This window comes from Stigmatopora argus, chromosome 21 (genome assembly GCF_051989625.1).
Source record: "Stigmatopora argus isolate UIUO_Sarg chromosome 21, RoL_Sarg_1.0, whole genome shotgun sequence".
NCBI classification, from domain to species: domain Eukaryota; kingdom Metazoa; phylum Chordata; class Actinopteri; order Syngnathiformes; family Syngnathidae; genus Stigmatopora; species Stigmatopora argus.
In genome coordinates, this window is record NC_135407.1 from 10413628 (window position 1) to 10425025 (window position 11398).

The window sequence follows — 11398 nt, forward strand, 5'->3', positions numbered from 1 at the left end:
GTTCGTTCAAATCTTTATTTCGATCGTCCGCGAGGCGGGCGAGCACAAGAGGTGACGACGCAGGTGGGTCGTAAGCCGTAGCGGGAAGGTCGGAGTGGTCGTTGTCCTTGGTCCGTGATTCGTGGTCGGGGTACTTGGTCCGTGATACGTGGTCGTTGTCCTTGGTCCGTGATCGGTGGTTGTTGTCCTTGGTCCGTGATTCGTGGTCGTAGGGGGCAGAGAGTGGTCGGAATCCTGGGTGTAAACAAGTGGCCGATTATCAATAAGACAGGTAGGTAAAACGCGGGAGGGTACCTCACAGTATTCTGTTTGACGATCCAGCAGCATGGTCATGTTCCTGGTGGCCTTAAATACTCCTTGTAGGGCAGGGGTCTCAAACACAATTTACCTGGGGGCCGCTAGAGGCCAAGTCTGGGTGAGACTGGGCCGCATCAGGATTTCCACAAGAAAAGCGCTGATAAAACATTCCAACGTTATCAAATATCTTTATTTTTTTACAAAAAATAATGAATTAGATAAGTTAGCTTAAAGATGAATAAAAAAACAATCAATCAGTAATACAAAAATAAAATAATAATAATGAGAGATATACACTGGCTGCCTAAGTAGAGAAAATGAATTATTTTTATTCCGTTTCAAATGTCTGTATTAACAGCTCTTTAACCTTTAACTTTCTGAACTTGAATGGAACATTGAATATGAAATATTCTGAACACGGCTTCTCTTGCCTACTCCTTGCTGCTAGAGACCTGGCAGCGCTTCTTCTCACATAGCTGAGTCACATTTGGCTTGAGGGAGGAAGCAGTGGAGACCCTCAGTAGAGCTTGAAGATGCTCATCAGTAAGTCTGGACCTGTACTTGGACTTATTGAAGTTCAAGGTGGAGAAGAGCTTCTCACACAAGTATGTACTCCCAAAAAGGCACATGGTCCGCTTGAACATTTGGGAAAGTTCAGGGAAGCTGGGAGTCAACTCTCTCAAAAATTGCCCAAGCTTGTCTGCTTCTCCACTCACCTCCCTGAACTTGGCTTTGAGTGCAGAGTTGCACTGCAGGTCAATGAGCTCCATTTGAAGCTCAGGAGGGGCATCTTGCACATCAAAGGAGAAGGGGTCCGCAAAAATTTGAAATGTGGCTTTGTGTGTCTTGAAGTCTGCAAATCTGTGATCAAATTCCTCCTGTAGCTTCGAAATGGCCTCAACATACTTCTCACCACTGAATGGTGTGCCTGCATCCACGAGAGCCTTGCATGCTGGGAAATGGCAAAGGTTTGTCTGAGAGAGCTGGGCTTTCCATAACACAAGTTTAGTGCAGAATGCTCTCACGTTGTCATAGGCAGCACTGACAAGTTGCCCCTGGCCTTGTAGCTTCTTGTTCAGTACATTAAGCTCATGTGTGATATCAACAAGAAAAGCCAAGTCCATGAGCCATTTGGGATCACTGAGCATAGGAACAGCAACCCCGTCTATCTCCATGAAGTCTTTTACTTCTGCTCTCAACTCAAAAAATCTCTTCAACACGTTTCCCCTGCTGAGCCAACGTACCTCAGTGAAGTAGAGCACATCCCCATATTCTGACTCCATTTCCTCTAAAAAAGCACGGAACCTTCTGTGCTTTAAGCCCCTGGATCTGATTTGGTTGACGCATTTCACAACGACAGACGTCACATTGTCAAACTTCAGGCATCTGCTGCAAAGGGCCTGCTGATGTATAATGCAGTGCAGAGCTATGGCCTCCTCCACACCCTCCTCTTCCAGTTTTTTTTGAACAAGTGCTACCAGTCCATTCTTCCTCCCTGTCATTGATGGGGCTCCATCGGTTGTTAGTCCAACAAAGCTCCTCCATGGCAAACCGGCATTCTTAATGGCATCACACAGCTGGTGAAATATTTCCTTCGCGGTGGTCTGGCCATGCATTGGAATTACTGTGAGCAACTCCTCCATTACTTTAAAATTGTCATCAACACCACGGATATATATTGCGAGCTGGGCAGTGTCTGTGATGTCTGTGGTCTCATCAAGAGCCACTGAATATACAGACACTCCTCAACTTACGAACGCAATTGGTTCCGAGCGATTGTTCATAAGTTGAATTTGTTTGTAAGTTGATTTAGTGCTATATTTTGTATTATAATTTATGTTTAAGGCCTATATAAGTATATTGAAGGTTTATATAAGTGCATTTGTATGTTTAAGGCTTGTATAAGTAACACGCATTGGTTTGTACTGAAAAATTTTTTTTTTAATAAAATGGAGAGAATATGTACAGTACTGTAGAGAGAGAGATAGATTTATGTATTAGAAACTGGCCAAAAGAAGCGACCTAATGACGATTGCACAGTTTTCTTCTTTTTTTCATCATAAATGATGCAGTAGCACTGTATGGCATCATTCAATTGATTTGCAAACTTTGTGCAACGTTCAATATTTGGGTCCTGCTGCTCGATCTTTCTGTTTATAAATGGTACTGAATGTGCAACGCTCACCACGTTCTGACGCGCATCAAGCTTCGTTATTATTGCCACTCGTTTCAAATGAAATGGCTTGCCTCTTCCTTGCAACTCCCTCAATAGAAGCCTTTAGCTTTTTACCAACCATATTCAATATTGGATGCATGAGATATTTAATGATACAAATGAAAAAGGTTCTTTGCACACTGGAGATACATTCACGCACTTCCGCATTGCAACGAAGAAGGTAGATGCTGGGTGAGCTGAGCTCTCACAGCGCCAGGCGTCGGTATTAGCGGCGGAAAGAAGTACTACTCCGAAAAAGACGCGAAATACAAAATTGGACTTGCGAACATTTTTGGACTTAAACGCAATTTGCAGACATGTTCGTATGTACCGTTGTTCGTAAGTTGAATGTTCGTAAGTAGGGGAGCGTCTGTACACTGAAACATTGTGCTTTCTCACACAGTTGATCATAAATGTCACTTGACAGGTGAGAAATGCGCTCTGCCACGGTGTTGGCAGAAAGGCTGATGTGGTTGAACAGACTTTTCTTTTCTGGACAGACAATATGTGCAGCCTGTAATATGCACTTTTTGATAAATTCACCTTCTGTGAATGGCTTTCCTGCTTTAGCAATCAACTCACAAACGGCGTAGCTAGCTTCGACTGCTGCATTACTGTCTTTGGTAGCCTTCTTGAAGAAATCCTGTTGCCTCAGAAGACATGTTTTAAGACTGGCAACCTGGTTGGCTCTCTCATCTCCCTGGTATTTTTCGTACTCCTCAGCATGTCTCGTAGTATAATGACGTTTCAAATTGTATTCCTTGTGCACCGCAACTTTTTCAGTGCAAATGAGACACGTCGGAGTTCCCCTGTGTTCAACAAAGAAATATTGCACTCCCCACTTTTCTTGAAACTGTCTGTGCTCATCAACGACCTTTCTCTTCACGCCAGGCTTTGAAAGAGACATCTCTGGGGCTCTGTAATATGTTTTTCCACTTGGAATGAGTCTCGGGTTGATCTTTCACGTTCAGTCGCGCGGGTTTGTGGAGCATGCGCACTTTCGCTCTCCGTTTCTCCGTTTCGCTCGCGAAGATGGCTACACTGACACAGGCTGGATCACGGATCATAGCGCCTCATTCAGTTGAATGCTGAGAGCAGCGGAGGAGTGTGCGCGCCGAGCGGAGTGATCGGCTTCACGGCTTCTCCTCCGCCCAGCTGATTGGAGGAATGAATGAGTGAGTGAGCGAGGCACTGGACAGCCCGGCCGATGTCCCGCCCTCCAGAGCCGTATACCTCACCGTGATTGGTTCATTCAGCTCCGAACACAACAAGTGTCATTCATATCAATCTTACGGGCCGCACGAACATTAATCTTTCATATTAAGACGGGGGCCGCAAATTATCGTCCCGAGGGCCGCAGTTGGCCCGCGGGCCGCGAGTTTGAGACCCCTGATTTAAAGTAACTCAAAAATGAGTCCTTCAACCTTGAACAACGTACGCAAGTCGCCATTTAAATTTCAAATTTCTCTAAATTTAATTCGTGAAATTGCACAATTTTGTTTGTGAGTCGTCAGGGACGTTTGCTACTAAGATTGACCCACGTTGCCTGGAAACTGAAAAAAAATCTTTATTTACAGTCCGACAAAAATGGGGCCAGCAACTTTGAACAAAGTACACGTAGCAATTTTAATTCCAATTTTCTCATTTAATCCGTGAAATTGCATTATTTTATGTATGTGATTAGTCATGGAGGTCTACTAGGATTAACCCACCTTGCCTGGAAATTAAAAAAAAAAAAGATTTACCGTACTGCAAAAATGGGAACTGCAACCTTGAACAAACTACGCATATAGCAACCAACCGCAACCCTTTTGAGGATGCGCGGTATGGAGGATGAAATGAAAAAAAGGGGATTCACATAATATTGTACTCATAGTGAAGTGTGTATTTTTTTTAATCGTGACATTTTATTTCATTTTTAAATAATGAAAATGCTGGATCTAAATGGTGCAGTTTTTTTTTACTGTTGAGAGTATTTTTAAACGTTTAAAAGCACTACATGCACACGGAAGTCAGCCGCTGTTTCAACACTCTTCTGTTTTGAATGGAATTACCGTAATGCTTGTATTCAGCGGACGGGCTATTTTGAGCGTCCGCTCATTTGACCACGAAAAAACGAATGTCCGCTGGCTTGACCGCAGTGAAATTTGAAATGGATGTCATTCTCGACACACAAGATAAACACAGAAAAAACATCTGCTTCCAAAAAAAGGTATGTGGCTCATTATCCATTTGTGAATTATGTAGTATCATTTAACAAGTAGGATTTTTTTTATTATTATGTATAGAGGTTTTGTTATTTGTTTCTGAATGGAAGATGTAAATGCCAATAATATCCCTTATTTTCAATTGTAAATGTCCTCACCCATGCCTACTTTGCTTTATCAGTCGCTGGCACATTCATGCCTTTTTAAATTTTTATCATGTTCATTGTGGCAGAGATGATGTTGGGTGTGTTTATATTTTCTAACGAGTTGACAAATCTTAATAAATGAGGCTGCTCTTAGTAAATTCTTAAAACTTTAAAATATTTTTTTTAGTATGCATGTTCTTATTTAATTGAGACTCCTAAATCTTTGATGTTGATACAGACGCTCCCCTACTTACGAACGAGTTACGTTCCGAGCGATTGTTCGTAAGGTGAATTTGTTTGTAAGTTGCTCAGTGCTATATTTTGTATTATAATTTATGTTTAAGGCCTTTATAAGTATATTGAAGGTTTATATAAGTATGTTTAAGGCTTGTATAAGTAACACAGTATTGTACATGTACGTAATAAGATAAATAAAATGAAGTTTAACTTACTTTTGGAAGATGTACTCGATGCTTAAGGAGATGGAGGAGGAGGAGGATTTTATATCATAACAGGGTCTTCGTCGTCGCTGGAATGGGCTTCAAAAGTTACTTCCTCCTCCGTAACTTCAATGTAGGAAGAAGTTGAGGGTCGAGGAGAAGAAGATGAGGGTTGATGAGTATCTTCCTTGGAGGATTTACTAGAAACTGGCCGAAAGAGGCGATCTAACGCCGATTGCACAGTTTTCTTCTTTTTTTTTCATCATAAATGATGAGGTAGCACTGTATGGCATCATTCAATTGATTTGCAACTTGTGTAACGTTCAATATTTGGGTCTTGCTGCTCGAAGAGTGCGATGGCATTATCTATGAGCGAAAACCCCTTAGCCAAGAGTTTCGTCTCGAATATCTTCATGGGACAGGCGTTTCTTCTTCCTCCTCCTCCTCGACATGTTGCTGAGCCTCCTCCCTCTCACAGCGCCAAGCGTCGATATTAGCGGCGGAAAGAAGCACTACTCGGAAAAAGGCGCACAATACAAAATCTAACTTGCAGCATCTCTTTCCGAACATTTTTCGACATATGCCTTATGCGCAGACATGTTCGTATGTACCGTTATTCGTAACTCGAATGTTCGTAAGTAGGGGAGTGTCTGTATATGCCATTCACTTTTTCAAATGTATTTATTAACCATCTATTTTTCAGCACCTTTCTCAAAGAACTGGAGAAATATGAACACATGCCTGAGGAGTTTGGACGCTGCTCTGTCACATGGGTATTTATTGGTTTATCTATACCTACTATCCTGCTGAAAATTGACCCATAACGATTCCCTAACAATTTATCTTGTTTGCAGGCTGTGAAGTTTCAGTTCTATGTGGATTATTGCAAGAACCATCCACGATCCTCTAAGCTCATCATGGTCCATTCTCGGAACTATTTTGATGTAAGATAAATATCAAACTGATCAAAACTTGACTCCAGGACACAAATTTTCATGATCTTAGTCTTTTCTCTCTCTGTGTTAAACAGTAAATTCAGCAAAAACACCAATTGCCAAAAACGATCACCTCCTACCTGCTGAAGCCTGTACAGATAATCTAAAAATATCCACTCGTGCTCAAGGTAAGTCCAAAAATGGTGGTAAGATTTTAGTATTCTTCAGTAAACCAACATTAATTGCATTCTTTACATACTCATAATATGTGACATTCAGCAAAACCACCACTTCTAAAGGTGTCTAATTAAACAACAATACAGTGGTACCTTGAGATAAGAGCTTAATGCGTTCCGGGACTGAGCTCTTATGTCGATTTACTCGTATCTCAAATCAACGTTTCCCATAGAAATGAACTAAAATAATAATAATTGGGTCCAACCCTCTGAAAAAACACCCAAAAACAGGATATTGCAATGGGAAAACATTTTTATTTGTTATACAGGTAATTGGCCAACTGAGATTCTGTGGAAGCATGTTATTAATGCTCTTCATTTATTTAGAACCTCCTGGAAAGTTGTGAGAGGAATAGCGAGCTCCAGGAAGCCGTGGAGGGGATGCTTAGCATTTCCAAGGCAATCAATGATGCCATGCATCTCTCCTTGGTGGATGGTAAATGAACACTTGGCAAGATGGCCACACAATTGCTTTTCATTGATGTATCATTTTCTTACATTGCCTACTTTACCCTTCTTCAGGGTTTGACGAGAGCATCAAAGAGGAGCTGCTCCTAGAGGAGTCCTTCAAGGTGTGGGATTCCAAGTCACCCTTCTGAATGGGCAGAAAAAGACACCTTTTTCTTTTGGAGAAGAGCTTGGTTTTCTACAAGGTGGCCAAGGACACCAAGGGAAAGTACAAATACTACAGAGAAAACTTAATGTGAGTAATCCTTTACACCAGGGGTCACCAAACTACGGCCCGCGGGCCGGATACGGCCCGCCGGCACATTTGGACCGGCCCTCTGAACAATACCAGAGACGCTATCGGAATTTTTTATTTTTATTTTATTTTTTTTAATTTATTTTTTTATTTTATTTTTTTTATTTTTTATTTTTTGGGGGATGCGGCCCGCTGGCACATTTGGACCGGCCCTCTGAACAATACCAGAGACGCTATCGGATTTTTTTTCCTATTTGGCCTTGAAGACTGGGACATTTTAATCTTGTGTTTGGTTCATTGCACCCCTGCTGAGCCCACAAATCATCCCAGTGAAGCGGGGCTTCGCATTGCTTCTTTGGTGACACGCGCGGGGAGAGTGTTTCCCTTTGATGCATGCGGGCACGTCCACCGTTGCATGCACGAGCAGTGTTACCGAGACATCTGGACGATCGCAGGTGAGGGCGGAGCCCTGGGACCATCGCGGACTATTCAAGCATATTAAAACTGCAACCTGTTTGAGAACGGAATAATGGCGAAAAAGTTAGGTGAGAGAAAAATTGATTCAGAATGCAGGATATTTAACCTGGAGTGGACAAACGATTATTTTTTTGTTCAATGCAAAGAAAAGGCTGTTTGTCTCATTTGTCAAGAGACGGTGGCGGTATTCAAAGAATACAATCTTTGCCGACACTATGAATCCCGTCACAAAGACAAGTACGATAGATTGCAAGGCCAAATACGAGCAGACAAACTCTCAAAGCGAAAAAGTGGACTACTATCTTAGCAGAACCAGGCATCCGTTCGGGCCAGCTTTTGGGTTGCTAAATTGATAGCAAGCAGCGGTAAGCCTTTCACTGACGGAGAGTTTGTTAAGAAATGTATGGATACTGTCGCGGAGGAGGTGTGTCCCGAGAAGAAAGATGCATTTAATGCCGTAAGTCTGTCGGTGAGTACAATGACCAGACGCGTTGAAGAAATCGGGAGTAATGTATATGCCCAGCTGCAGCAGAAGACGAAATAATTTGACTTTTTTTCATTAGCACTGGATGAAAGCACGGACGTGCAAGACACAGCGCAACTGCTCATTTTTATTCGTGGAGTTAGCGCAAACTTTGAGATTTGCGAGGATCTGGCAGCCCTCCAAAGTCTCAAAGGGACTACAACGGGAGAGGATATTTTTGACAAAGTGTGCCAAACCATGGAGAAGTTGGACCTGGACTGGTCAAAGCTAGCTAGCATCACGACTGACGGGGCTCCTAGCATGGTGGCCGAAACTTGCGGTCTAATAATGGGACGCATGAACCAGGAGTTGGAAAAAAGGGGTCTCACCGCCCCGCTACGAGTCCACTGCCAAATTCACCACCAAGCACTGTGTTGCAAAATGTTGACGTGGGATTCTGTAATGACGGTTGTGGTGTCGTGCATAAACTTCAGAGCAAAGGGAGAAGATTGTGCATGGCACAACAGAAAGTTAATGTTCCATGGCTTTTTCTGTTACAAACTGACACCGGCCCCCCATCAGAGAAGGGAAAAGTTATGTGGCCCTCACAAGAAAAAGTTTGGGGACCCCTGCTTTACACCATTTTTATATGTGAACAAAATCTGAGAAAATGATAATCCCATTGCCTCCTCAGCTCTTCAAACTAAATGTGATAGAGCACGTGGAGGGAATCCCCGCAAGTTTGCACTTTCGATGGGTTGCACATTGAACGACATCATTGTTCTCAAGGTTAGGTGCTTTTCACTCTCTCTTTGAAAGTAAATCAGAAAACAAATATTGTAACTCCTAGAGTAATTGAAATTAGGATGCTTATGTGGTTCTCAAAAGTGGTCCAAAAGGCCACATTTTACTTTTGCCTGTCTTCCAAATCAATAGGTGTCCACTGTTAAGACCAAATTGGAATGGATCGAGCACATCCGAAAGCTGATCCATGAACAGACCAACTTCCTGGGGGCAGGACTGAAGAAGCCTCTTTATATTCCTAAATTCAAGCACCAGAGGTATTTAAGTACACTCTTACAATATACAGGCACTTTTTGGTTTAGGTCTAGACACTAAAAGTGGTGTTATGAGTCATGACTGAGTCGACTTATGTTTTTTTTTTTTTTTAAACGAGCCATAGTCTTACTTTTTTTTTTCTTTCGACTTAAAATGTTTGCGCAGTGTACTTGACCCAACTGGTTCCTCGATAGAAAATAGTTTGGTCAAAAGTTAACAGTTTTTTGAAAAAACAAAGACGAATTACAGCTGCTTTCTTGGCCCTCCCATTTGACGTGTGTAATGACTTGTTATAATTCCTGCATTCCAACCTATGTGCCAATTTTGAATACGACACAGCCGTAAGTAGTAAAGAATTGAAGTTATTGCAGCATTGCCAATTTGCTTAAATCAAACCGGTATTGTCAAGATTTGGGACTGAAATTTCTTAGATTTGACTTCATGCTTAGAGTGGTTTTTAATTATTACAAAAAAAAAATGTAAGTATATTTCTAGAGGGTGGCCCAGTGGCCTCACAGGTCTGGGATTGAAGGTTCGATCCCAGGTGGGTGCCTACTGTGTAGAGTTTGCATCTTCTACCCGGGCTTGCATGGGTTTTCTCCGGGTACCCCGGTTTTGAAAACTCTAAATTGCCCCTAGGTATGAGTGTGAGCGTGAAGGGTTGTCCGTCTCCATGCGGCCTGCGATTGGCTGGCCACAGATTTAGGGTATCTATCCCCTGACATATTTAGCTGAGATTTGCTCCAGCACCCCCTCAAAATCTGTGGGGATAAGCCATACAGAAAATGTAAGAATTTATTTCAAGAAGTACAGGGACCTGCTTTAATGTTTTGAGATTAGGATTTGATAGTAATTTGTTATTTACACATACGTTCATCATGTCACTTACTGCCTGGTTAAAATAGATTAATAACAGAATTTAAGAGGTGTTGTTTATTGTGTTTTAAGGGGTGAAGAACATTTGAGAGTCAAGGTGAAAGCAGTGAACTACAGTGGCCGAGAGTAGCTCGATGAGCCCGCCTCCAATAAGATCGGGGATTGCCACAAGATGACACCCGACCTAAAGCTTGCATCAAGAAACAGAGGCATTCTCAAAGTTAATCAACCAAACAAAGAACACTTGGAAAAAAAGAAAGTCACCTTTAATTTGAATTAATTAAATGTTTGTATTTTAAATATTTTAGACCTGTAACTTAATGCTTGTGGACAGTCATAGATGTTAAATATATTTGGAGCGTATGGAACAAAAAAAAGTCACCTTTAAATTGAATATTTTTGTATCCCCTTCCCCCTATTGTACAGTTCATATGATTGATTACAGACGTTTGTATATAGTTTGATATTTATACAGAATTAAACTTCTGTTATCTTCACAAAATGTTTTGCTGTTATATATTCATTCGTCTTCAATACTGCACATTCTCGAAAGGGATGCGGGTGTTGTTAGAGCCTAACCCAGCTGTCTTCGGGCGAAAGGCAGATTACACCTAAGGCTGGTCGCCAGTCACTTATAGGGTACACAGAGAGACAAAGGACCATCCGCACTTTCAATCAAACCGCCACTGGTGGGAATCGAACCCACGCCTGCCTGCGCAGAAGTCAGGCGTGTGAACTTCTACGCCACAAGACGGCTTCTGGGTTGTTTATTTGTTGGCAAATATTGTATCTGTTCAATCATTATGTACATAATAGTTAAATATTTTAAAAGAAATGTGTGTGTGGGTGGGGTGGTGTTCACCAACACAATTGATATTACTTTATTATTTGATTATACTGCATTAAAATACAAGTTACATATACTACATATATTTTTCTTTTTCATCAATGATCCACTGTCATTTCAAATTCTGGAAAATACAGAGAGTAAAACAACGCTTTGGTTCTTTAACAGAAAATGCGCTTTGTTTTGTTGCACAATGAATTGTTATTTTAAGATAATTGCTCTTTCATTTTCCCAACGAATTCAAAGTTTCATCAATCTAAACGCAGGAAACGCAACGTTGAAGCAGGTTGCGATGTCACATTTAAAAAGTGCGAGTGATTTATTGTGATGGAAAAACGTTGTTTTTCTCTCTGCTGCTCCTTTTTGAGTATAATTTTAAGATTAAATTGTAATCGTTTTTCTTTTAACTGCAATTTCGCAGTTAGCAAAATCACCGTTTGGCGCTAAACTTGAACTAAAGATGATAGAGCATGACGTCATAAAAGAGCGCTCTTTGA

General features: G+C 41.5%; 1 long non-coding RNA gene across 2 annotated transcripts; it reads left to right on the forward strand.

The window, feature by feature from the left end:
• The first annotated feature begins 1164 nt into the window (after positions 1-1164).
• On the forward strand, positions 1165-6902 carry LOC144066651 (uncharacterized). Of its 2 annotated transcripts, XR_013297676.1 has the most exons (5): positions 1165-4724; positions 6009-6078; positions 6160-6249; positions 6336-6428; positions 6804-6902. It is a non-coding gene; the product is annotated as an uncharacterized LOC144066651 (long non-coding RNA). The 2 variants fall into 2 exon arrangements; XR_013297675.1 differs by having other exon boundaries at positions 1165-6078.
• Positions 6903-11398: the final 4496 nt, after the last annotated feature.